This window comes from Rhinatrema bivittatum, chromosome 3 (genome assembly GCF_901001135.1).
Source record: "Rhinatrema bivittatum chromosome 3, aRhiBiv1.1, whole genome shotgun sequence".
NCBI lineage: Eukaryota > Metazoa > Chordata > Amphibia > Gymnophiona > Rhinatrematidae > Rhinatrema > Rhinatrema bivittatum.
In genome coordinates this window covers 240,357,527-240,382,187 of record NC_042617.1, presented here as the reverse complement: position 1 = coordinate 240,382,187, position 24,661 = coordinate 240,357,527, and the positions used below count along the sequence as shown (strand labels likewise).

The window sequence follows — 24,661 nt, the reverse complement described above, 5'->3', positions numbered from 1 at the left end:
TGGGGGCAGGGAGGAGCCTTGGGGTACACCTAAAGTTGATTTGATGTCTGGAGATTCTTTATTATTAATTTTTACTTTGAAGCTTCTGTTGCTGAGGAAGGAGTTGAACCATCTGTAGGCAGATCCTGGTAAACCGATGTCGGAAAAGCGATTTAGTAAGATGGCATGGTTCACGGTGTCGAAGGCGGCGGAGATGTCTAGAAGGACTAGGAGGAAAGAGAGTCCTTTGTCAAGGCCCATGAGGATGTGGTCTGAGAGGGAGATGAGGAGGGTTTCTGTGCTGAAAGATTTACGAAAGCCGTATTGGGAAGGATAGAGGATTTGATGCTCTTCCAAGTAATCTGTGAGTTGAGTATTTACCAATTTCTCCATGATTTTAGCAAGAAAAGGGAGGTTAGAGATGGGGTGGAAATTGGCGGGTTCTTTTGTGTCCAGGTTGGGTTTCTTCAGGAGGGGTTTGAGAGAAGCAGTTTTTAGCCTGTCAGGGTAGATTCCTTGGGAAAGTGAGCAGTTTATGATGTTGGCCAGAGGTCTGGAGATAGCGTTTGGGATGAGAAGCAGAAGTTTTGTTGGGATGTAGTCTGATGGGTGGCTGGATGGTTTCAGCCTCTTGAGTATGGACTCAATTTCCAGGGGGGTTGTGGGTTCGAAGGAGGTGAGGTTGGCTCCAGAGAGAGGTAGGGTATTGGAGATAAGGGGGGAGGAGGTTGGGTTGGTGGGGATGCGCGCTAGAGTGTCTGCAATTTTTTTCTGAAAGAAGAGTGCTAGTTCATTTGCTTTGGATTGAGCCTGGTCGTCTGGTATAGCAGGGATAGAGGATTTTGTGAGTTGAGAGACATAGGTGAAAAGGGCTCTAGCATTGAATTGTAGATCATGAATTCTCCTGGCATAGAAATCTCTTTTTGTCTTTAAGATGGAGTTCTTGTAGAGATGGAGGATGTGTTTGTAGTTGGACAAACTCGTGGTGTTGGGGGCCTTACGCCACTCGTTTTCCTTGTGTCTGAGGTTTTGTTTTATCTGTTTAAGTTCTGGGGAGAACCAGGGTTGTTTCTTTTTTTTGAATTGAGTTGATTATTTTCTCCATTTTGGGGCATAATTTATTTGCAATTGACTCTGTGATATTGTGCCAGGATTGAAGGGCTGTGTTGAGGTTGGTAGTATCAAGGTTGGGGAGTTCATTGGATATTTTATTTTATATTCTTTTTAATATACCGATGCTCAAGACCATGTCTTATTGTACCGGTTTACAATAAACTAGGGAGATACAACCATTAACCGTTAACAAGGAGAGCAAAAAGTTACATTATAACAGGGAAAATGGAACTGGGCTTTTTAGAAAAAGGAAAGGTAAACAATTTATAACTGGAGAGCAGAGGATATAAGCAGAAGGAAGTGCTTACATGGTAGGAATTATATACAAATTTACATGGTGTATAAGGTTAGTCTGTGCAGATAGCCGAAAAACAGATTCCTTAGAGTTGCGGAAGATGATACAATTGGGGGGTATGAGATTGTGTGGGTGACCCTGAGGCTTCTTCAAGGATAAGCTTGGGCGAACAGCCAAGTTTTTAGTTTTTTTCTGAAAGTGATATGGCAATGTTCCTGGCGGAGATCTGGCGGGAGAGAGTTCCAGTGATGTGGACCAGCTGTTGATAGCGCTTGTTTTTCAATAGTGTTGTGAAGAACGGATTTTTTGGGGGGAACCTGGAGGGAATCTCTGTATGCAGATCTGGTGGGTCTTGCAGAGGAGTGAGGTTTGAGAGGTATGGTAAGTTGGAGCGAGGATTCCTGAAATAAGGTTTTGTGGATAATAGTAAGTGTCTTGAATAGAATTCTGTAGTGAATGGGAAGCCAGTGGAGTATTTTTAGAATCGGGGTTATGTGGTCCATGCGGCGAGAGTTTGTGAGGATCCTTGCTGCAGCGTTTTGCAGCATTTGAAGGGGTTTGGTAGAAGAGGCTGGGAGACCAAGCAACAGAGCATTACAATAATCAATCTTTGAGAATAGTATGGCTTGAAGGACCGAACGGTAGTCGTGGAAGTGTAGGAGAGGTCTTAACTGTTTTAATACCTGTAGTTTGTAAAAACCTTCTTTGGTGGTGGTGTTGATGAATTTTTTAAAGTTCATTCTGGAGTCTAGGAAGGCCCCGAGGTCTCTTACTTGATTTACTAGTGGTGTATTAGTATTGATGGCTAGCGGGTTATTATCATTAGGGGAAATGACTAGCAGTTCAGTCTTAGACGTATTGAGCACGAGGCAGAGACTTGTGAGAAGGAGGTTGATGGCGTGGAGGCATCTATTCCAGTAGTTTAGGTGTTCACTGAGCATGTCTGAAGCACAAGTTTTCCTGAAGTGGATGGTGGAGTTAGGCTGAGGTGGCTTAGGGTTTCCTTGGGTCATGAGGGTGGTTGATATCAGTGAGTGGTCTGACCATGGAATGGGGATGCAGTCTGGAACGTTATTGTATGAAATGCTGGAATTAATGAAGATGAGGTCGAGGGTATGTCCTGCTTTATGGGTAGGTTTATCAATGATTTGTTCAAAGCCCATGGCCCCGAGTGTGGTGAGGAGAGCTTCACAGTTGGGGGTGGGAGGGGAGGCGTCGACATGGCGGTTGAAATGCCCCAGGATCATGGCTGGCGAGTCTGTGTTGATGTGTTTGGCTATTACTTCTATGAGGGGATAGGCATCGGAGTCTAGCAGTCCTGGAGAGGCATATACTAGTAGAATTTGCAGATGATTAGATTTGAAAAGACCTAGTTCGAGTTTGGTGGTAGTCTTGACTGGTTGTGGATTGAGTTTGAATTCTTTTTTTTGTGGCCAGGAGAAGCCCGCCTCCTTGTTTTTTTTGTCTGGGAATTGAGAAAAAATATCTGGAGGCAGAACTTGAAGACTGGGAGAGGTCGAACAACAGTGGGCCAAACTAAAAGGAGCAATTAGAAAAGCAATACATTTGTATGTTAGAAAAGTAAACAAAAGTAAGAGAAATAAGAATCCAATCTGGTTCACAAAGGAGATGGATGATGTAATAAAAGCAAAAAAAAGCTTTTAAAAAATATAAAGAATCCCAAAAAGTGAAACCCAGGGAGGATTATCTGGCGAAACTGATGGAGATGAAAAAAGTAATCAAGAAAGCAAAAAGTCAGGCATTTTTCAGATATATCAGAGAAAGGAGAAAGGTATATAGTGGTATAGTGAAACTGAAAGGGGATAAGGATCAATGGGTAGAGAGAGATGATGAATTAGCAGAAATATTAAACAAATACTTCAGTGTTCACTAAAGACCCTGGAGAATTACCATCACTTGTAATCAAGACTGTAGAAGGGGGTGGAGTAGACGAAACTCCATTTATGGAAGATAATATATGGGCAGAGCTAAGAAAACTGAAAGTGGACAAAGCCATGGGACCTGATGAGGTTCACCCCAGAATACTGAGGGAACTTAGAGATGTGCTGGCGGGTCCACCCTTTGGAAAACGGTGTAGTGCATAGTGACTGGAGAAGAGTGGTAGTGGTCCCGCTTCATAAGAGTGGGAGCAGAGAAGAGGCTCGAAACTACAGGCCAGTTAGCATCACCTCGGTGGTGGGAAAATTAATGGAGACTCTGCTGAAGGAAAGGATAGTGAACTATCTACAATCCAGTGGGTTGCTCAATCAGAAGCAGCATGGATTCACCAAGGGAAGGTCCTGTCAGTCGAATCTAATTGATTTCTTTGATGGTGTAACTAGAGAACTGGATCTGGGAAGAGTGCTCGATGTAATTTACTTGGATTTTAGTAAAGCTTTTGATACGGTCCCACACAAGACTCATCAACAAAATGAGAAGCTTGGGAGTGAGCTCCAAGGTGTTGGCATGGATTACAAACTGGTTGACGGATAGAAGTGATAGTAAATGGAACCTTCTCTGAAGAGAGAATGGTGTTAAGTGGGACCGGCTCTGTTCAACATCTTTGTGAGTGACATTGCAGAAGGGATAGAAGGTAAAGTTTGTCTATTTGTGGATGATACTAAGATCTGCAACAGAGTGGACACACCGAAAGGAGTACAGAGAATGAGATGGGATTTAAGGAAGCTGGAAGAGTGGTTGAAGATATGGCAGCTGGGATTCAATGCTAAGAATTGCAGAGTCATGCATCTGGGGTGTGGCAATCCAAAAGAAGTATGTGCATTGGGGGGTGAAGGGCTGATGTACATGGAGCAGGAGAGAGAGACTTTGGGATGATAGTGTCTAATGACCTGAAGTCGACGAAGCAGTGTGACACGGCGATAGCCAAAGTCAGAAGAATGCTGGGCTGCATAAAGAGAGGAATATCTAGTAAGAAAAGGGAAGTGAAAATCCCCTTGTACAGGTCCTTGGTGAGGCTTCGCCTGGAGTACTGTGTTCAGTTCTGGAGACCGTATCTCAAATGAGACAGAGATAGGATGGAGGCGGTCCAGAGAAGGGTGACCAAAATGGTGGGTGGTCTCCATCGAATGACTTATGAAGAGAGCTTGAAGAACCTGATGTATACATAGAAACATAGAAATGACGGCAGAAGAAGACCAAATGGCCCATCCAGTCTACCCAGCAAGCTTTTACACATTTTTTTTTTTTTTTTAAATCTCTCATACTTATCTGTTACTCTTGTCCTTTAGTAACCTTTTGGTTCTATTTCCCTTCCACCCCTGCCATTAATGTAACCTTTGGTTCTATTTCCCTTCCACCCCCACCATTAATGTAGAGAGCAGTGCTGGAAATGCTTCTAAGTAAAGTATCTAGCTTAATTGGTTAGGGGTAGTAACCACCGCAATAAGCAAGTTACTCCCACGCATATTTGTTTACCCAGCCTGTGCAATTCAGTTCTTGTTGGTTTTTATCTGAATATAAATCCACTTTTCTTCGTTCCCCCCTGCCGTTGAAGCAGAGAGCTACACTGGATATGGATATGCATTGAAAGTGAAGTATCAGGCTTGTTTGGTTTGGGGTAGTAACCGCTGTAGCAAGCAAGCTACTCCCTGCTTTTTTGTGAATGCAAATCCTTTTTTCCACATTTCCTCTTGCCGTTGAAGCATAGAGTACTGTCTGAGTCGCATTAACCGTGTGTATGTCTATTGAATAAAGCAGAGTTGCTTACCTGTACAGGTGTTATCCCAGGATAGCAGGATGTAGTCCTCACACATGGGCGACACCATCGATGGAGCCCTCCCACGGAAAACCTTTCCCAAAGCCTCCAGAAACCCCTGGCTGGTACACTGAGCCCACCAAGCATGCCCAGCACGCCACGATCCCCGCAGCCACAGGGGTCTTCCCTCAGTCTCGTTTGTAGCAATACAAGTAGGAGGAGGAGCAGGGGTGATATGATACAGACCTTCATATACTTGAAAGGTTTTAATGATCCATGGTCGACAACAAACCTTTTCCATTGGAAACAATTTAGTAGAACTAAAGGTCACGATTTGAAACTCCAGGGAGGAAGACGTAGAACCAATGTCAGGAAATATTTCTTCACTGAGAGGGTGGTGGATGCAGGGGCGGATTGTGGGAAAATAGTGGCCCGGGGGATTTTTCTCTATACTGGCCCATAGGTACCGAATTACATATACAATTTGGTGAGTCACCAAATACAGAATAAAGGCACCATAAAATATACACAGAAATGCACAGACAAACTAAACTGGAAATCACAACAAGTTAGACTGTATGTAATGCAGCAAAGGAAAAACAGAAAAGACCATCATTCCTCATAAAATATCAAACAATAAAATCAAGAACTATAAAACATCAATCACAATAAGAACATAAGAAAATGCCATACTGGGTCAGACCAAGGGTCCATCAAGCCCAGCATCCTGTTTCCAACAGTGGCCAATCCAGGCCATAAGAACCTGGCAAGTACCCAAAAACAAAGTCTATTCCATGTTACCATTGCTAATGGCAGTGGCTATTCTCTAAGGGGCGGATTTTAAGAGCCCTGCTCGCCTAAATCCGCCCAAATCTGGGCGGATTTAGGCGAGCAGGGCCCTACGCGCCGGTGAGCCTATTTTACATAGGCCTACCGGCGCGCGCAGAGCCACGGGACTCGCGTAAGTCCCGGGGTTTTCTGAGGGGGGCGTGTCGGGGGCGGGCCCGAACCGTGCGGCATTTTTGGGGTGTGTCGGGAGCATTCCGGGGACGGGCCCGGGGCCGTGGCTACGGCCCGGGGTGGTCCGGGGGCGTGGCCACGCCCTCCGGACCCGCCCCTAGGTCGCATCCCGGTGTGCTAGCGGCCCGCTGGCGCGCGGGGATTTACGTCTCCCTCCGGGAGGCGTAAATCCCCCGACAAAGGTAAGGGGGCGTTTAGACAGGGCTGGGCGGGTGGGGAAGGTGAGGGGAGGGCAAAAGAAAGTTCCCTCCGAGGCCGCTCCGATTTCGGAGCGGCCTTGGAGGGAACGGGGGTAGGCTGTGCGGCTCGGCGCGCGCCGGCTATACGTAATCGATAGCCTTGTGCGCGCCGATCCAGGATTTTAGCGGATACGCGCGACTACGCGCGTATCTACTAAAATCCCGCGTACTTTTGCTTGCGCCTGATGCGCCAGCAAAAGTACACGAACGCGCCGTGTTTGAAAATCTACCCCTAAGTGAACTTAATAGCAGGTAATGGACTTCTCCTCCAAGAACTTATCCAATCCTTTTTTAAACACAGCTATACTAACTGCACTAACCAAATCCTCTGGCAACAAATTCCAGAGTTTAATTGTGCGTTGAGTAAAAAAGAACTTTCTCCGATTAGTTTTAAATGTGCCCCATGCTAACTTCATGGAGAGCCCCCTAGTCTTTCTACTATCCGAAAGAGTAAATAACCGATTCACATCTACCTGTTCTAGACCGCTCATGATTTTAAACACCTCTATCATATCCCCCCTCAGTCATCTCTTCTCCAAGCTGAAAAGTCCTAACCTCTTTAGTCTTTCCTCATAGGGGAGTTGTTCCATTCCCCTTATCATTTTGGTAGCCGTTCTCCTCCATCGCAATTATATCTTTTTTGAGATGTGGCGACCAGAATTGTACACAGTATTCAAGGTGCGGTCTCACCGTGGAGCGATACAGAGGCATTATGACATTTTCCGTTTTATTCACCATTCTCTTTCTAATAATTCCCAACATTCTGTTTGCTTTTTTGACTGCCGCAGCACACTGAACCGACGATTTCAATGTGTTATCCACTATGACACCTAGATCTCTTTCTTGGGTTGTAGCACCTAATATGGAACCCAACATTGGGGCGGATTTTCAGAGCCCTGCTCGCGTAAATCCGCCCAAAACCGGGCGGATTTACGCGAGCAGGGCCCTGCGCGCCGGGAAGCCTATTTTACATAGGCCTCCCGGCGCGCGCAGAGCCCCGGGACTCGCGTAAGTCCCGGGGTTCTCGGAGGGGGGCGTGTCGGGGGCGTGTCGGGGGGCGGGCCCGGTCGTCGCGGCGTTTCGGGGGCGTGTCGGCAGCGTTTTGGGGGCGGGTATGGGGGCGTGGCTACGGCCAGGGGGCGTGGCCGCGCCCTCCGTACCCGCCCCCAGGTCGCGGCCCGGCGCGCAGGAGGCCCGCTGGCGCGCGGGGATTTACGCCTCCCTCCGGGAGGCGTAAATCCCCCGACAAAGGTAAGGGGGGGGTTTAGACAGGGCCGGGCGGGTGGGTTAGGTAGGGGAAGGGAGGGGAAGGTGAGGGGAGGGCAAAGGAAAGTTCCCTCCGAGGCCGCTCCGATTTCGGACCGGCCTTGGAGGGAACGGGGGGAGGCAGCGCGGCTCGGCGCGCGCAGGCTATACAAAATAGATAGCCTTGCGCGCGCCGATCCAGGATTTTAGTGGATACGCGCGGCTCCGCGCGTATCAACTAAAATCCAGCGTACTTTTGCTTGAGTCTGATGCGCAAGCAAAAGTAGGCTGATCGCGCTTCTTTTAAAATCTACCCCTAAGTGTAATTATAGCATGGGTTATTTTTCCCTATATGCATCACCTTGCACTTATCCACATTAAATTTCATCTGCCATTTGGATGCCCAATTTTCCAGTCTCACAAGGTCTTCCTGCAATTTATCACAATCTGCTTGTGATTTAACTACTCTGAACAATTTTGTGTCATCTGCAAATTTGATTGTCTCACTCGTATTTCTTTCCAGATCATTTATAAATATATTGAAAAGTACGGGTCCCAATACAGATCCCTGAGGCACTCCACTGTCCACTCCCTTCCACTGAGAAAATTGTCCATTTAATCCTACTCTCTTTTTCCTGTCTTTTAGCCAGTTTGCAATCCACGAAAGGACATCGCCACCTATCCCATGACTTTTTACTTTTCCTAAAAGCCTCTCATGAGGAACTTTGTCAAACGCCTTCTGAAAATCCAAGTCTACTATATCTACCGGTTCACCTTTATCCACATGTTTATTAACTCCTTCAAAAAAGTGAAGCAGATTTGTGAGGCAAGACTTGCCCTGGGTAAAGCCATGCTGACTTTGTTCCATTAAACCATGTCTTTCTATATGTTCTGTGATTTTGATGTTTAGAACTTTCCACTATTTTTCCTGGCACTGAAGTCAGGCTAACCGGTCTGTAGTTTCCCGGATCGCCCCTGGAGCCCTTTTTAAATATTGGGGTTACATTTGCTATCCTCCAGTCTTCAGGTACAATGGATGTTTTTAATGATAAGTTACAAATTTTTACTAATAGGTCTGAAATTTCATTTTTTAGTTCAGACCTATTATGTTTTTAAAATCTACCTCAGCGTGTGAGTGTTACCATCTGGTTCAGTACATGAAGCCTGCATACCCTGCTTCCTCACTATATTTCAGTTTTTCTAAAGCTCAGCCTCCAGGTATCACTGTTCCAGTATCTGAGGGACTACAGCCCAGCCGGGCATTTCAGCTCACCACTGCCACCTCTGGTGGTTCAGTATACTGTCTAATAAAAGAACTAGTGTGTGTCTGTCTCCATACTCTGTGCCTGATCGGTGGAACCTCTCGTGATCTTCCCTCGGGGGCGTGGTCATCTGCCACCGGTCCAAGGATCCACCCACAACTCTCCTAAATAACAACAGATTGCTAACTCCCAAGCAGACTGTTAACTCCGAACTGAACAGTCCCCCCACCTTCCCCTCCCTTCCCCTATCTACCCCACCCCCCCAGCCCTACCTAAATCCCCCCCCCCTTACCTTTGTCTCATAGGGAAGATCTCATTTGTGATCTTTCTTTGCTTCTTTCTTGGGACACTCCTATTCTCTCCATACAGACCACATGCTCACACAGTCTCAATCCGGGGTCGGCGCACGCAAGGCTGCGCAAAATCGGCAGCCTGTGCGCGCCGAGCAGCCTGACTCCATTCCCTCCACGTCCCCCCAACTTCCCCTCCCTTCCCCTATCTACCCCACCCCCCCAGCCCTACCTAAATCCCCCCCCCCCCCTTACCTTTGTCTCATAGGGAAGATCTCATTTGTGATCTTTCTTTGCTTCTTTCTTGGGACACTCCTATTCTCTCCATACAGACCACATGCTCACACAGTCTCAATGAAAGATATCTGATTCATGATTTTGGCAAATTACAAACTGGGTGTAATGGGTATGCACTTCAGGTCAGCACAAAGGGGCAAGCTCCTTTGTTGTGCTCCTTCGTGCGAGCACCAATTTACATTACATGGCACGCACACCTCATGGTGCAAGTGCCTTTGGCATCTTTGCTGGCTTTTGTCAAGCCTTGCATCCTCCCTGCTCCATCTGCTGGATTTGGTGGGAGGGAGATGGGTGGATGGTTGGTGGGGGGTAGTCTTTTCAGTGCTGGCTTCTTCCTGCTAGAGGTGGGGGTAGGGCTCACCTGTAGCGACTTCGGTGCCGTCACCGTTTCCCGCTGCCTGGCCGGTGAAGAAGGCTGTCCATTTGGAACTTGGTTGGAAGAGGGGGGTTCAACAGCATTGCCGCCAGCTTTTGACAGGCCCTGTCTCCTCCCTGCTCCCTCTGATGGATTTGGTGGGTCAGGGGGAGGGCCGGGCAGCTGGGGGGAGGATTGAAGGGAGGATTCACCTCTTGTGACTTCGGTGCCATTATGTCAGATGTAATTTTATTGTTTGTGTTTTGTTCCTGCATAAGCCACAAGTTATTATAAACTGGCTAATTAAGAGCTATCATTGGCTGTTGTATAAGATTACATGTATTCGATTTAGGGTGACTTCTCAAATTATGAGCTGATAAGTTGAGCTAATTTTCTAGTCAAGGTGTTTTTGAATGTGCCCCCAACTGTGGATTATATAGTGGAGACCCCACAGCCCAGGGCCTGATCAACCTAAAGAATCCCCTCCCCATAAAAGTGAAAAAAGCCCAGAGTCTTGAAAGACCCCGCTGTCCCTTGAGGAAGTCAAAATATAAAAATAAATTACTAACAGTGCAGTGAGTCCACTGCAGGCCTTGGCCCCTCCCTTCTGAACCCTGCTCACTTTTGGTGAATCCCCCCAGACCTCTTCATCCTCCATCCCCAGGATGCTGGGCTTGATGGACCCTTGGTCTGACCCAGTATGGCATGTTCTTATGTTCTTAACCTAGCCCAACCCCCTAGCTCTTACCTAGATAGTCCTGATGGTCCAGTAGTGCATGGAGCATCCCTTAAGACTCCAGGTCGGCATCACCATTTTTAAAATGCTGCTAGTCAGCTGCATTGCTACTTTTGCCTCTATCACTTGATGGCACCAAATTGGCCATTTGGTGCCATTTTGAAAAGCCTTGTAGGTCTAGAGAATGACAAAATCTTTTCTCTTTTCATTTTCAATTGGCTTTTTCATAAATATAGAGTTAATTTTTATTTCTCTTTAACAGGAAGAAACTGTGAAAAAAAAAACCAATCCCTGGTAAAGTGTGAAAAATGTGCTTGCAAATTGTGGAAAAATAGATATTGATCGAGACTAACACTTTTGTGTACAGGATGGAGAATGTATACAGAAATTGCATACCACGGGCAACTGAAATGTTTATTTATTTTCGTTGCTGCATACTTGTGAGAAACAGAAAGTGGTATTTAAGAAATCTGCTGAAAATTAGTTATTTTATAAACCAGATGTTATCGCGCTGACCAGAAAGGGGCAAAAGTGCCTGTCAGTACATCACATACAGTTCATCGCACCTAGCAGAAGCCTCTTTTTTTATTTTTATAATTTACAGTAAGCAAAATTCCTTCAGTTAAAGGTAAAATATATTATAGTTTCTCATGGTGTCTTAGCATAATATTATGCTTTTTAAATGGTAACAATTATTGAAATGATAGACACGGAAGTTATCATCTCTTAAAATTTAATAATTTTGCTCTGTTCTGTAACACGACAACTAACATGAAAGCTGTTGAAAGGATTCATGACTTCCACAATATCGGTGATGCTTGGCTAGATTTGTGAAGAAGAAAAAATATCACTATAACACTAATGCTTTTGGAAGCATGATGAAAGAAAATCTCACACTGTGGTCCTTGCCAGAAATGTAGCTCAGTTGGAAAAATATATTTGAGGTTTCAGTTTAGTCTTTCATTATTAAACTTCTTTGGAGATACATAAAAAGAGACAAAATGAGTGAAGAATGTACAAGCATCTATATTTTAGTGTTAGGAAATATGGTAAGATTAGGAAAACAGTTAACCCAAGACACTGATTTATACAATGCTAACTATTGCAGGCAATGAGGTTTATGTTACAGTTCAAAATGATAATAGCTTGCTCACACAATACACACATGACAGACAACTCATCTGAATTTGACATAACACAGAGGCAAATACACATATACTATGATGAAACATTGTCAGATCATTTCCGGATTATGTAACATATAACCTTTTTTTTTTTTTTTTTGCATAAAGCAATTTCAATTATAAGTCTTAGCTCAAATCACAACATACCTCAGGCAGCATGCAGGAAAAAAGTAATTTATTTTTTATACAATTGTATGACATATCTTGCAACAAGATTTCATAGTCTATAATTAGGTCAAGAAGTGATACACCATTCAGATAAATATTTTGTTTTTAATCAGCAGTTGCATTCACTGGAATAAAGAACATTAGATCTTGGTAAAAATAAAAGTATTTAAATTTTAGTTATTAATAAAATGCACAGTGATCATGAACTCAATTCTTCTCCCCCCAAAAGGTACAATGACTTTAAACGATGACTGCCATTTCCTCAAGCTTTAACTGAGTATATAATCCAAGATAATATTATAGTAAAATGGTTATGCTCCAAGACAAAGGTAGATTTCCATAGAATTTAACTTTCAAATTCAACTGAAGGAGGCATTTTGTTGATTAGTGATATCAGAAACCCCATTTGAAATTACTTTCGTTTATTTAAGTGACAGTGACTTCAGTTTGGGTATCTATCAGTGGGTTAGGGTAATAATTTTATGTAAATGCCTACTGCCCAGGGCACTTTTACTATTATAAGATGAAAGTATTAATGTTGCCACATTAATCTAATTGAACATGTAGAAATTGTAAGATGGAAATTAGGCTCCTTTCTAATGTGACTTCCTTTCAGCTGGCTCTCACCTTGGTCTCACCTCACAGTTCATGGCACTGTCTCTTTCAACCTTCACTGAGCATCTATCAGTTAGGGCCAAAAAAGGTAGGAGCATAGGCTGATTTTGCCCACATTTTATATGCACTGTGGAGAGGTGTCCTGGATGTGGAGTTGGGACTTGCATGCATACTTTTGTGTTTTAAAAAGTATGATGGTAACTTTCAAAGCAGTGCACATGTGTGCGCGTTCGTTGGCCTGCGCCCAGGAGTGTGGCTATTTTATAAAATATGCGCATATTCCAAAATAGCTTGACCACGCACAGATGTGTGCTCAATTTTAAGTGGGTGTGTGCCTGTGCATGCAAAGGCTGCTTCTACCGAGTAAGTGGGGGGATTTTAAAAGGCACATGAGCCGAAGCCATTGCCAGTTTTCTTAGTTTATTCTCAGTTCACCCACTTAAGGGATAGGACTTCCAACAAACCCCCCCCCCCCAGTTTAACAGCCTCCCTTCCCCACTGTTAGCTCCAACCTTTAAAACCCTGCTTATCTGCCTAGAGTTTTTATCTTATAACTGACATGTCATCCATATCAGAAGTAAAGTTACGTGGCAGAGGACCCCTGTACACACCAGAGCACATATTTATGTGCAAATTTCATATTAAAATTCCAGAATGCCCATGCCTCACCCAGATCATGTCCATGTCCAACTCAGACTATGCTCTGCCCCTTTTTGTTACCTTTTCATTTATGTGCGCAGAAACAAGTACCTGCATATCCCGACTGCTTTTAAAATCCGCTTGGCGTGTGCTGGGCCAACTTATTCGCACATCCCCTAACTGATGCACACATTGGGCTTTCACGATTCACCTTTATGCACATAAGCTCACCAGCACTATTTTACCTTCATTAGAGCAGGCATAACTGTATGCATGAGTTTGTACGCACCCCAGCCCACTTACACAGGAATTTTCAAAGCCAACTCGTGCACATAGGTGCACTTTGAAAATTCAGGGTAAAGTCTGACTATACAGAGGTATAAACTTACTCTCAGGGAGGATAACTTTAAAATGTGCATGCGAGTGCCCATATACATGTATATATGGACATATGCAAAACTGTACAGTATTTTATAACCTGCACATATATGATGTATGCAGGTTCTAAAATATGCATAAATATACTCAGGAACATGCAAGTGCATGTAAAAAACACATAAATACATTTTTATATTTATCCGGATAAGTTCTGAGTTATTTGGTTAAGTAGCAGCACTTATCCGGATAAGTGCCAATTTACCTGGCTAAGGGGGTCATTTTCAAAAGCGATCGCATGTGATCACTAAATGGGGGCGGAGTCAGGGTGGAGTCAGCCCTAGAAGAGGAGAAGTCGGGGCGGCACCGGGGCTGACGCTGCGCAGACATCGCTGGTGGCAAAAGGTAAGGCCCCTTATTGGTGTAGTTATTCGGTGTGAAAGCTAGCAGGCAGTGTACCGCAGTGGTGCGATGGCTGCCGGCTTTCGCAGGCTTGCCCCCTGCTTCGCCCCCCCCCCCCCCCCCCGCCCCCTGCGACCTTAGAAAATCCAGCTGTAAGTTAACTAGCCAGATATGTCTAAAAAGCTCTACTTATAGAGCTCTAGTTATATTTATAGCAGAGTGATGAGTCGCAAAAGAAAAAAGGGGTGGGGGTGATAGTGGGCACTGGCCACATCGTGACGGTGCAGTTTTGCCAGCTGCAGGGCGACTGCACCGCATACTATCACCTCCATAGCGCCACGGGAAAAGGTGTAGTTATTTCCTGCAGTGCTGCCGGCGATAATGTGAAAAACATTATCGCCTGCATGCTACCGGGAGATAACTCCACCTAAACTCCGCCCACACCCCTCCCCTTCACCAAATTTTATTAATACTGCCGTGATACCAGCACATTGCAAAATAATTAATGACCCTGCTAGCTGGATAAATAGTATTTTAAGACTTATCTGGCTCAATAATGGTATTGCTTCATCTTAGCCGAATAAACTGGAACTTGTCCGGATGAAGGCCACTACTTAGCTGGATAACTTGGAACTTATCCGACTGTCAGGTCGATCCAGTATCGTCCGCTCGAGGATTGCCCGTCTGTAACGTGCTCGTAGCGCACAATTCGGGCGCGCAAGGCAATTCGGCAATACAGTCTCCAGTTTCACGCGTCCGTATCGCTTCTGAAAACAGACGCATAACCCTTTCCGCACCCGGCATGTAAATGAACGAAAAAGCTGTATAATGAAGGAATTAGCTATTCCCCTGCGATACTGTAACGGGCGCTGATATTATCTCCTCCGTAACCCGCTGTTCTGCCGCGGCCTTAACCTGCTAGTTTACCGCCTCCCCCTAGTAGGAGTTAGTGTAGTGTAGGGTAAAAACATTGCTTACCCGCCCTGGTCCCGTCCGGTCTCCTGCAGCCCCGTCCGGACCGGACGGGGCTGCAGGAGACCGGACGGGACCAGGGCAAAAAAAAACAAACGAAAAAGTAGCAAGGCTCGGGCCTGCTATGGTAAGTTTAAAAAGTGTAAAAAACAAAAAACCTGTGTGTTATATAAAAAAATAAAACAATTTTAAATACCTGTCGGAGGGCCGTGGGTCCCGGTGGGCGGCGGGCAGCCATCAGCGGCATCCGGTAGTCCCTTCTCCCTTCCTCCCTCCCTCCCCTGCCTGGATGAGCGCCAAAATCGCACGGGCGGGTCGGCAGCGGGGGGGGGGCGGCAGTAGGATCCGGGAGCGGCGGGTAGGCGGCAGCGGGGTCCGGGGGTGGCAGCGAGATCCGGGGAGCCAGCAGCGGCAGCATGTTCGATCGGGTAGGCAGCTAGGTGGCAAAGTAAAGATGGCCGCCTGCACGGGAAAATCGTGCAATTGGCCGCTGAAGACGTGACGTCACGACGTTTGGCGTCACGGGGTGTGACGTCACGTCTTCAGCGGCCAATTGCACGATTTTCCCGTGCAGTCGGCCATCTTTACTTTGCCACCTAGCTGCCTGCCCGATCGAACATGCTGCCGCTGCTGGCTCCCCGGATCTCGCTGCCACCCCCGGACCCCGCTGCCGCTGCCCCCCCGGACCCCGCTGCCGCCTACCCGCCGCTCCCGGATCCTGCTGCCGCCCCCCCCCCCCCCCCCGGCTGCCGACCCGCCCGTGCGATTTTGGCGCTCATCCAGGCAGGGGAGGGAGGGAGGAAGGGAGAAGGGACTACCGGATGCCGCTGATGGCTGCCCGCTGCCCACCGGGACCCACGGCCCTCCGACAGGTATTTAAAATTGTTTTATTTTTTTATATAACACACAGGTTTTTTTGTTTTTTACACTTTTTAAACTTTTTTACACTTCCTGGTGCCTGTCATTTCAAATGTCATTTGAAATGACAGGTACCAGCGCACCCAGGTTACTGTATAGGCGCTGTTACAGCGCCTATACAGTAAAATGGGTTGCGCGGGCATAACCCTTCCCTAACGCTTCACAGCCGCGGCATGCATTTGCATGCGATTAGAGGAGAGTATCGGGGAGTTAGTGAAGAGAACTGTGCGTGCAGGGAGGAAGGGTGCGCCTGACACTACCTCACTGTTTTTACCGCGGCCTTACTGGATCGACCTGTAAGTATAGCAAAGCCGCTACTTAGCCGGACAAGTCAGAATTTAGCCAGATAAGTATGCACAACTGGTATACCCGCATATTATTACATATAATTTTAAAGGGATTATATGAGTAGATTTAACGTATAAATTAGATGCCAGTAAGTTAGAATTTAGCTGGATATGTGAAAGCAAATGATATACCTGAGTATTTGTACTTTGAATTTTAAAGGGATACAGGAACAGATTTTACTTGTGTTACATAGATGCATTTACCCCCATAAGTCGGCTTTTATGCATGTAAATTGGGGGATTTTATAACACGCACGTGGCAAATGAAATTACCAGTTTTACTAATTAGTCTACCAGTTTGGCCAGTCCATCTGCAGGTCATCGAGACCCTCCTGGATCTTCATCCTGACGTCCTCCCATTTCACCCAGACTTCCCTCCCAGTCAGTATTTCACTTTTAAGACATGTATGAACACTTACTCCAGATACTGAGCGGAAGGAAATATACATGAGCAAGCTTCCAAATTTACATGTGTAAATTGTTTATAAAATAATAACTTACTCCTGTAAATGATGGCCCCACCTTGGAATGCCCCTGGCCCAGCCCTTTTTTACACATGCAAATTTACTTGAGGATCCTGATTTACATGCATAACTTTTGAAAATTCACCTTTCAATGTCAACTAAAGATTGGTCATCTAATTTGGATAGTCTTCAATTACTCCTTAATATTTTAATCAATGATCATAATTTTGCTATTTCATTTTTCAGATGGGTTATGAATTGATGGACCAACCTGTTGGATGTTTGTTGAAGTCCGAGAATACAAGTTAAAATTTACTCCCGGTTCTTTGAAGCCCTCTCCCTCTTACAGGCTAAAGTAAGAAGGTGAGGAGAATATATAATATAGACTTCAAGTGAAAAATGAAAGTTCTAATTTGGGCACATTAATTCTCGAAAACATATTACCTAGTATTCTCTCAGTATGTAGAGATCATTTTGTCTAGTGGACATTATTTTCTTCCTCAGTGTAATGAATGAGGATCCTATAGTGGAAGGTGAAAAAATAACACTTGTGTTTAAAATTGAAAACAGTTTTCTGGGCTTATAGCAATATTTTATTTAAGCAACTGGAAACAGGAAATAATAATTTCCTGCAGTTTTTAATCATGATCATTCGTAAAATTTGTGTCACGTATTCAGCTTTTGTAATTTTTCTTTTTTGTTTTTCAAGCCTACAGTGATCATATTTGGTAGTGAGCTCATAAATTCCTGTATTTATTGCTAAAACATGTTCCATGTTTCTTAACCAGTCTAGGCAGGTTAAAAATGTTTACATTTTTAGCCCTATCAAATATTAAAAAGACTTTTGGGAGTGAGTATCAAAGATGCCATTGATGACATCACTAATGAACAAAACTCACTGTCAAACTGGAAAACAACAGAGAATACAAAGTATTGAAAATGGTATGGTAATAACTGTAATTTTATGGCAAACTGTAGTTTCATTACTATGGTATTTCTTATGCTACTCATTAACTCTATGGTTGTGAAATGGCAGTTTTCCTTTAAAGATTTTATTTCCTGTATATGGTAGCTGCATCATCCGCATATAAGAGACTAATTATACATATTACTATAATGTTTCATTTATGGTTACAAAAAGTTACCATTTTAAATTACATAGCATAATAGTTTTACAACAGCACATACATTTGATGTCAGGATCTAAACAAATACAACATGATATTTTATGAGTTGACTAGCTCAAAAGATAGTTCAATCATGTCTGCCTTTCTATGTAAAAAATATATGGTTTGTACACTATCAGCCTTCATCAACATGTTTTTTAAATTGGTCCACAAAGCATACAGCTTCCTGAGCCAATATAGTCAATATGAACAATTCTAGGTAACTTGTTGAGTACACATCACCCAAGAAGCTAATCAAGTGAAGAACCATTGAGTAAAGCAAGTGGAATAAGCATTTTTAAAATCTCAACTTTAGGATTGAGGGTAACAGAATACCCCTTTAAACATTACAATCAATTAAAAATATAGATCAATATTAGCAGACCACACACATCAACTTTTTCAGTACATTTTGGCAACTGAAGCATTTATGTGTACAAGCTAATTAAGTTTCTTCTTGGTATATTTACATAAAATTGTTAAAATGTACACCTATGTTTTTGTTGCTACTGATTCCCCTGAAAGCTCTTTAAAGAATAGACATTGGCTATATAACAAACCTAGTCACCAATCCTTGTTTCAGCTAAAATCCCCACAACAGTAGTTGCCTTTCACTCTGTAATCCTAAGTGTAGTGTGCTGGTGTTTTGAGAGTTTCTGAATTTATAATCCATCATCAATACACTATTTGCTATGATACTATTTATTCACATTTTTGACTCTTTCATTTGTTGTACCTGAAAAAAAATTACTGACTTTATTTATTGTCCTTAAATATACAAAATATTGATTTTCAAAAGATATTGAGTAAAGCAATGACATTCATAACAAAAACAATAAACTACACTTTAATGATTTTAAAAGAATGGTCTTTGGCAGAAGATTGGTAATAAATTATTATGACAAATATTTTCTGCATTTCCATTTATTATATTTTACTTTTGCACAGTTTATTCTTATTTCATTCATATGGTCAATTGTTCACTAAACTATGTTGAGAGGCATCACTACAATATAAAAATATATGAGATCATCATAGTTTTCTAAATTATACAAATGTTAATTGATGCCACAGAGATATCAACAGTCGATGTCATACCAAAAGATTTATGCCTGGACATACTGAATTGTGGCTTCAACTCACAAACTTTAGTGCTTAATAATGCTTAATAATGTTAGCTATGCAAGATGGTTGTTAACAAAGTATGACCTTTAATGTTTCCAGGCAACTGGGCTCTTTATCCTTTTCTGTAATTGTAAGACTTAGAAATTACAGTCAGTAGTGGCCAGCTGTTTTGACCCCTGTTGAGAAGTCACATGAAACTTTACAAATGGTAATTTTAATAATATCATTATACATAGGATGAATACAAGCAATCTTTTAAAATTTTTCCTGAACACTTTGGCTCAGAGTAGCCACAATATAGGCATGTCGTAAATCTCAAACTCAAGATGGGCAAAAGTATTGCAGTTTCGGATCACTGCCTAAAATTCTGCCTTCTGCATGGGAATTTCCAGATAGAAAGGATTTAATTAATTATAATGTGGAATTCACTAAAATCAGGGGTTCTCCCTTCCACCCCGATCCATGTTTCACCCAGTTATAGTTGTTCTTTATTTCTGTAATTCCAGATCACAGTTCACTAGGGGTCAATTTTCTAAAGGTTTAACCTGCTAACTACAAGGGTTAGCTAGTTAAACCTCTGCATTTCAAAATTCTTCCCCCACCACTACCATTGGCCAGCTAAATATAACCACCTACATTCACAAGATGGCTAAACTTATCTTGGCAAAAAAGAGTAAGCTCTGGAGCATGCTTATGACAGTCTGTTAGCACTGATTTTCAGCATTACCTGGCTAAGTTTAGTTGACCAACCTCACCTGCACAAATAGCAGTCCTAAATCTAGCTGGTTTTATTTTGACCAGCTAGATTTAGGGGAATTTTCAGGTGAAAACCTAGCTGGTTTAGTTGAAAAGTCTCCTAAAGATTACCAATTATCTTTGCTGCTCTGAGAGTCTTTGAAAAATGAACCCTAAGCTTTACTTACTGGGAAATACCAGTATAAGGGGTAGATTTTAAAAGGCCCACGTGTGCGTCCATATGTGCATGGTTCCTGGTCCACACACACATGGACACGGCTATTTTATAACATGCATGTGCTCTAATAAAGGAGCAGACTAGTAGGGAACATCTCTAACCCTAACCTTCCTCCCTCTTCCCCTCTCCTCCTTGACCCCTAACCTACCCTAACTATCAACAATTTTTTTATTTTTATAATTACTGCTCCTCTGGAGCAGAAGTAAACTCCGGTGCATGCTTCCTAGGGACATAAGAACATAAGAAAATGCCATACTGGGTCAGACCAAGGGTCCATCAAGCCCAGCATCCTGTCTAATGGCAGTGTTCCAGCCTGCCCCTGCCCCGCCCCTCCCTGCTCAGACCCCGCCCCCTTCCTGCCCCTTTACTTCAGGCCTGGCACTTCTGCATGTATCTGGAATTACACACGTGACTGAGTCCTTTCTAAAATGCGCTTTGCGCGCTCAGGCCGCGGCTCAGGCCACGTGCACAAATACCAGGCTGGCTCAGGGCCCGGCCTGGTATTTGTGCACGTGGGTCTTTTAAAATCAACTTGTAATTGTACAATAGAATCTTTATGGATGGAAATTCTATGTGTGATGGGGAAGAGTATAGTGGTGGAATTGGCCAAAATGAGCAGACAGATGATGGAATGCTAACAGAGATTAGAGAAGCTAACACATTTGGCAGCACACTAATAATGGGAGATTACAATTACCCCAGTATTGACTGGATAAATGTAATATCAGGACATGATAGGGAGGTAAAGTTTCTAGAATCAAAAACTCATAATAAAAAACTTTTAAATATATCTGAAGCAGGAAACCTGTGATGAAGTTGGTTGGACTGTTAGATGATCGAGGGGTTAAAGGGGCACTCATGGAAAATAAGGCCATCTTGGAATGACTAAATTAAATTTTTTGCTTTGGTGTTTACTAAAGAGAATATTGGGGAGATGCCCAGGCTGGAAACTATATTCAGTGATGATGTTCAAAAGAACTGAAACAAATCACAATGCAGCTGTAAAGTGTAAAAAGGCAGACTGACAAACTAAAGAATAGCAAATCACCACGACCAGATGGTATACACCCCAGAGTTCTGAAAGAACTCAAACATGAAATTTCAGATCTATCATTAGTAATTTATAATCTATCATTAATATAGTTCATTGTACCTGAAGACTGGAGGGTGGCCAATGTAACCCTGATCTTTAGAAAGGGCTCAAAGGGTGATCTAGAAAATTATAGACTGATGAGTCTGACTTCAGTGCTAGGAAAAATCATGAAAATTATTCTAAAGAACAAAATCTCAGGCCTGCGATACTTTAGAAAATGAGGCCCGATGTAATTAAATTTGCAGATGACTCAAAATTTTTCTGAGTTGTTATCACAAGCAGATTATGAAAAGTTACTGAAAGACTTTGCAAAATAGAAGACTGGGTGGGTCAGTTGGGGCTCTGACCCTGGCTGGCACATATAATATAGGTGCCTGGTCTGGCCTCATGTTGCCTGTCTGACTGCTAGTTTTGTGGCAGTTTAGGTGTTAACGGGAGGGGGGAGTTAAGGAGTGACAATTACCAAGGGATATATGTAGCTGTTGATCCCCTGTAGCTTTGAATCAAGCACTGGTGAGGTGGCAGGTGTGGATTGGTTCTGAGCTGCAGAGGATCAGGGGAAATTTAAGAAATTGTGATCTTAGGGCATTAGTAGTCATTCCCAGTAAAGAAGAGCTGATCTTCACAATTCCCCCTTTTCCGGGTCAATTTCATTTCATACCACAGGTTTCAATATTACAATAGCCAGTAGCTGTGGTGTTATTCAATATTCAACAATACTATATTACTATGGCTGTGGTGTTGTTCAGGGTTCAATAATACTATAGCCAATGGCTTATCCATCTAGACAAGTTACAAATACTAGATACTCGATTGAATCATTCTAATTGCCTGTCTATAACATTGTTGTATTATTATGCCTTACTTGTTGTATTATTATCCTTTATTTTTAATTCAATTTTTTCCAAGTTCACTCTCCTGTTCAATGTAAGACTCATATGTTTAGTCATCCTAATGTTTTATATGTAAACCGAAGTGATTGATAACATTGTTACCAGAACCTCAGTATATAAAAAATGTTAAATAAATAAAAATAAATATATGCCCACGCATACGTTTGAAAATCTACCCCAGTGCTGCAAGGCCCGGCTACGTGCATAACCCCCCAATCTTACGCTCACTGGGCTTTTAAAATTTGGGGGTTAGAGAATAGCTACTACTGCAAGAGCAGTATTGAATCTATTTACTGTTTGGGAATTTGCCAGGTAGTTTTGACCTGGATTGGCTATTGTTGGAAACAGGATACTGGGCTTGATGGACTTTTAGTCTAACCCAATATGGTAAGATCAAAATCGTAGAGCATATAGAAAGACATGGTTTAATGGAACACAGTCAACATGGAACACACTCAACATGGATTTACCCAAGGGAAATCTTGCCTAACAAATCTGCTTCATTTTTTTGAAGGAGTTACCTGGTTTGAGAGTTACCTGTCTGAGCGTTCTCAAGTCATTCGATTTAATAACTCTTGTTCTTTGTCTCAGCAGGTGAAGGTTGGGGTGCCACAGGGTTCAGCCCTTTTGGCAATGTTGTTTAATATATATCTTGCCCCCATTACCAAATTGCTAGCTACCTTCTCAGATGGATATAAGATCTATGCTGATAACATTCAGTTTTATATAAAAGTTCAGAATTCATGGCAGGAGTGAATTCTTTATCCTTGTGTTTGGATACTATTAAGCGATGGTTGAAGCACAATAAGTTGTTGCTAAATACTGGTAAGACCACAATGTTGTTAATTCATCAACCTCATTCCGAACCTTTACAGGACACTATCTCAATAGACAATTTCTCATTTTCTCTTACTAAACCTATCAAGAGTCTAGGCATCATGATTGACTCTACTTTATCTTTTAAACCTCAAATAAAATCACTGATTAAAACAGGCTTCTTTAAACTTCGGCTGTTAAGAGGCCTTCGTCATTTGTTGTATGACAAAGAGTTTTTGATGGTTGTTCGTGCCATTATTTTTCCGCACATTGACTACTGTAATGGGTTATATATTGGTTTACCGAAGTGTTTAATTCAATCAGTACAACTTTTGCTAAACTCAGCCACCAGGCTGGTTTCTCACACAAAGCGCTTTGAAAAGATCTCGCCAACCCTATGTAGATTTAACTGGTTACCAGTGAATGAACGTATAGTGTTCAAAATAGGCATGTTAGTGTACAAGCTTCGTGCGTCAGATTCTACCTTTTGGTTTAATGTACTGTTACGGATTTATAATCCAGTTAGATGTTTGAGATCTTCACAATTTAATTTGCTAGAGATTCCCTCAATTCGCCATGCCCGTTTATCCTGTACTAGGGAGACTTCTTTCTCCATTGCGGCACCCATTCAATGGAACCTTCTTCCTTTTGATCTTAGATCTTTAGAAGACGTTAAAAAATTTAAAACGGCATTTAAGGAATATCTGCTTCATCGTGCGTTCAATGATAAATGAGGCTGCATGAATGTTCTTAATCTGCTCATTAAAAGATATATGATGATTTATTAATTGAATATTCCATTTTTGGAATATGCTCTTATGTCTAAAACAGTAAATGTACCATTAATATCTGGTATTTTGTGGCTTGGTTTCTGTGAAGCTGAAATCTGTTGTTTGTATTTTATTTTGTTTTTATTATGTATGTACCCTTGTATATCGCCTAGGCCTTGTTAAGTGTTAGGCGATTAATAAATTTTAATAAATGAAATGAAATAAATGAAATAAATGTGGATAAAGGTGAACCGGTAGATGTAGTGTATTTGGATTTTCAGAAGGCGTTTGACAAAGTCCCTCATGAGAGGCTTCTAAGAAAACTAAAATGTCATGGGATAGGAGGCGATGTCCTTTCATGGATTAAAGACTGGTTAAAAGACAGGAAACAGAGAGTAGGATTAAATGGTCAATTTTCTCAGTGAAAAGGGTAAACAGTGGAATGCCTCAGGGATCTGTATTGGGACCCTTACTTTTCAATATATATATAAATGATCTGGAAAGGAATACGATGAGTGAGGTTATCAGATTTGCAGATGATACAAAATAATTCAGAGTAGTTAAATCACAAGCGGATTGTGATTCATTACAGGAGGGCCACGCTAGACTGGAAGATTGGGCATCCAAATGGCAGATGAAATTTAATGTGGACAAGTGCAAGGTGTTGCATATAGGGAAAAATAACCCTTGCTGTAGTTACACAATGTTAGGTTCCATATAAGGAGCTACCACTCAGGAAAAAGATCTAGGCTAGTGGATAATACTTTTAAATCCTTGGCTCAGTCTGCTGCAGCAGTCAAAAAAGTAAACAGAATGCTAGGAATTATTAGGAAGGGCATGATTAATAAAACGGAAAATGTCATAATGCCTCTTTATCGCTCCATGGTGATACTGCACCTTGAATTCTGTGTATAATTCTGGTCGCTGCATCTCAAAAAAGATATAGTTGCGATGGAGAAGATACAGAGAAGGGCAATCAAAATGATAAAGGGGATGGCAGCTCCCCTATGAGGAAAGGCTGAAGAGGTTAGGGTTGTTCAGCTTGGAGAAGAGACAGCTGAGGGGGGATATGATAGAGGTCTTTCAGATCATGAGAGGTCTTGAACGAGTAGATGTGAATCGGTTATTTACACTTTTGAATAATAGAAGGACTAGGGGGCATTCCATGAAGTTAGCAAGTAGCACATTTAAGACT

General features: G+C 42.8%; 1 long non-coding RNA gene across 2 annotated transcripts in view; it reads left to right on the top strand.

Annotated features, from left to right (window-relative positions):
• Positions 1-24,661, top strand: part of LOC115087307 — an 89,965-nt gene that overhangs the window by 41,505 nt on the left and 23,799 nt on the right. For both annotated transcript variants that reach the window (XR_003855495.1, XR_003855496.1), the window contains exon 2: positions 16,877-16,993. This is a non-coding gene — a long non-coding RNA (uncharacterized LOC115087307). The remainder of the gene's footprint in view (positions 1-16,876; positions 16,994-24,661) is intronic.